Raw genomic sequence first — 3,569 nt, forward strand, 5'->3', positions numbered from 1 at the left:
ACTTCAAAAGTACTTGGCAAGAAGTTGTGCTATTGCAGTGTACACTAAAGTACTTAAATTGGTCAGATGAGCGTGGTGTGTCAAGAAAAGTCGAGCTCATCCCATTCCCCATGCTGGAGATTTTAGTTTAATAGTAACAATAAATAAAGTTACCTTTAAAATTAATTACACAAGACCCAACAGTAGAGTCAGACTGTAATAAAATTAATCTGGTTGTGTGTGTTGTTATTGTGTCCTGCTTTAATTCTACTTCTACTTAATCATAAAAAATCATAGTCAGGCAGAAAGAGAGTCATGAAACAAGGAAGAGCAGGTTTCCTGAGAAAAGAGGAAGTAAGTTTCCAGCCTGCAGTGAATAAAAATAGTTCAGACTATTCCTTATTTCAAACCATTAAAGGATTAGTCTAAAATTTAAACATTTTGAGTAATTGGATAAAACCCAGCGTAAAATACTTAAATTAATAATAATAACTTAAAATTAAACCAATAATTAATATTGGTTTAACTAATGATTGATATTGGTTTAATTATAAGAATACCTGCACTTACTCTTACACTTGTGGAAGTACTTACAAGTGAAACAAGTAACTGTAACTTTATAATTGAATAATCAGAATAATGGATTATTCTTAGTTTCTTTTCAGAAATGTCTAATAACTCACATTATGATTAAAATAAGAGTAACTAATAAGTTACGGTTATCACAATATTATAAATGAATGCTGAATCAAAGAAACTAAAAGGTTATAAATGTGATTTTGACATTGAACTGGAAATGGTGTAAAATGTGTAACTATAATTAAAGGTCACTGATGTTGTGTTGGAGGTAGATGGTAGGTGAAAGGTCAGGGGTGAAAAGAGGAACTGATAGGAGAGCAGAGATGACCAGCCTTATTGTTGAACTTAAACTTTCCAAAGAAAAGGTTGGGCAGGCAATTGTTGAGCAACCATTAGCACAGACATCAGGTCACAATGTCACAAGACAGTGATGGATATGAGATCATCGGTCCAAGCAGTCAGCCAATGAGACAGGAACAGCAACAGTGCTAGCCGATGCAAACACACCAAAAGGGTGTGTATAAAAAAGGTGAGTGCAAAAGAGGAGTCTTTGGTTGGATCCTGAAGGCAACTTCGAGCCAAGATCGAGATGGACAAAGAACTCTCCAGCTGAAGAAGAGCCGGGGCCACAGAGCCGAAGACTGTTCTGCGCATGGGGACCAACCCGTTAGCCCCGCAACATGTGGCCTTAAATTGCACTTCTCTCATCAGCTGGGTTCGAGACCCCAAAGACAAAGATCAAGGCAAAGATGAAGATGAAGACAAAGATAAAGATAAAGGCAAAGACAAAGAACAAAGGCAAAGAGGAAGAACTGGTGTGTTCCTTCCCTGAGACCAGCTCGTCTACATCTCAATAGACCAGAAAGATCGTGAGATGAGGAGAAGGGAGCTACAGAGCTGCAAGGCAAGAAGCTGAGGACCGCTACACATAAGAGGAAGTCACCCTAAGACCCGAGACCTGCCGCTCTAAGTCAGTACTCTTCCTGCCAGCACCCAAGTCCTGTGTGACCTCACCATCGAAGCAGAGATGGAAGCTCATCAGACCTTCAGAGATTCCTGCCTTCCTGCCTGCTGCAACACGTTCTTCATCATCAGGCCAGTTCTGGGGTTCAAGATGCCAAACTCTGTCCATCTCTCTCAAAGGTTCCTAACCTCAAACCCTCCCTAATGTTTTCCAAGAACAAAACAAAACAGGTATTGTGCAAATTGTACTATCAATAATACTATCTTTAACAGACTGAAAACATATGAAGGCTCTGAAGAGGCTAAATAATGCAGAGTCAAAATAAAACCTCTCAACATTGCCAAAAAATTCAAGTATAAAACTTAACATTCAAAGGCAAAAACAGGATCCATTACAATAAACAATCCTGAGTTACTGCATGAAAACCTCCTGATAGCATGGCGGCTAGCTGATTCAACAGCGAGAGCAGAACCAGCGTCGGACATCGCAGCTCGAAGACTTAAATAATTTTTCAGGTTATTTGTTTAGCTTTCTGACCGACATGCTAATCCGGGTGAGTGTTTGTAGCTGTGCACTGCTTCACCTGCTATCTGATCCTCCATATGTCTTTTTTACTTCAGTGAGCCTCGATGTAGCCAAACTCCATTCAGTATGTCATTGTTTTTATGCCATATTAGATTCGTCGTGTTGATGCATTTTGACCTGCTTCACCCCGAGGTAATTTTCCGCTGCAACACACAAACTTCCCCATTCACTCAGTGCGTTATAGCTCCACAGACATCGCTTAAGATTTGTTGCTGCGCATTTGTGCAGTGTGAAGGAAAGAGGAGACCAGCTGCACAGGCAGGCTGCGAAATGAGATGCAGGTGATCGGTTTGTGTGATCGGCAACAAGAGACCGTGATCGGCGATCACCGATCATACACTTTTTCACGGAAATCGGCCGATTATGATCGGTGGCAGATCGATCGGCACACCTCTATTGCTTACTTATCTTCCACCGGTGCTTTGGAGGTTTAGATATGCACAGCATATTGAAAAGTTTTGCTGCACAAACAAGCACAAACTTAGCTGAGTTGATTGACACCAAATGTATTTCAGTTTCCAAATGAGCAGGGGAGAGGGGTGTGGTTGACCTCTCATAACCCCTGGAGAACATTTTATTAATATCTTTGGAATTATAGTGGCACAAACAAACATTTTTGCTGTACAAACCAGCACAAATGTAGCCGACTTGATTGACACCAATTTTGTTTGATTTTATCAAAGGGGGGACCGGGGGATGGTTGACCTTTTGACCTTTAAACATTCAATAATATCTTCAAAGCTAAATCTGCACAACCGAAAATGTTTGCTGCACAAATCAGCACAAATGTAGTCGAGTTGACTGACACTAATTTTGTCTGACTTGAAGAAGGTGGGGGTTAGTGGCCAGCTTCACTCCAGTGACAGTTTGGGGTGCCATGTCATCTGCTGGTTTTGGTCCACTGTGTTTTCTGAGGTCCAAGGTCAATGCATCATCGACCAGGACGTTTTAGAGCACTTCAAGCTTCCTGCTGCTGACCGGCTTTATGGAGATGCAGATTTAATTTTCCAACAGGACTTAGCACCTGCACACAGTGTCAAAGATACCAGTACCTGGTTTAAGGTCCATGGCATCCCTGTTCTTAATTGTCCAGCAAACTCACCTGACTTTCACTCCATAGAAAATATCTGGGGCATTGTGAGAAGGAAGACACAGTACAGTTGGGAACTGGGGTTTTGGGTGCTGTATGGTTGTTTTTCCTCCTCCTTCACTTCCTCAGTTCCACCACAAGATGGCGCCCTGGAGCTGCTGTAACTGGAGGGCGGTCCAGCTGATCGTCACACACACCTGCAGATCTTGTCATGCCAGGCTTCAATAGGAGCGGGTCGTCAGTCCACCAGTGTTAATCTGCAATGGTACTCCAAGTGCCAGAGTTTATTGCTCTGTGTTTCCTATGTTTTTTGTGGATTCCTTGCATTTACCTTTTGATCAAAGATACTCAACGGGATGTCCAAGCTCTTTC

General features: G+C 41.8%; 1 long non-coding RNA gene across 1 annotated transcript; it reads left to right on the forward strand.

The window, feature by feature from the left end:
• The first annotated feature begins 793 nt into the window (after positions 1 to 793).
• Positions 794 to 1,315, forward strand: LOC107834494 (uncharacterized). Its single transcript, XR_001660285.1, has 2 exons — positions 794 to 826; positions 1,088 to 1,315. It is a non-coding gene; the product is annotated as an uncharacterized LOC107834494 (long non-coding RNA).
• The last annotated feature ends 2,254 nt before the right edge of the window (positions 1,316 to 3,569 follow it).

This window comes from Poecilia formosa, unplaced genomic scaffold (genome assembly GCF_000485575.1).
Source record: "Poecilia formosa unplaced genomic scaffold, Poecilia_formosa-5.1.2 Scaffold641, whole genome shotgun sequence".
In the NCBI taxonomy this organism is placed as follows: Eukaryota; Metazoa; Chordata; class Actinopteri; order Cyprinodontiformes; family Poeciliidae; genus Poecilia; species Poecilia formosa.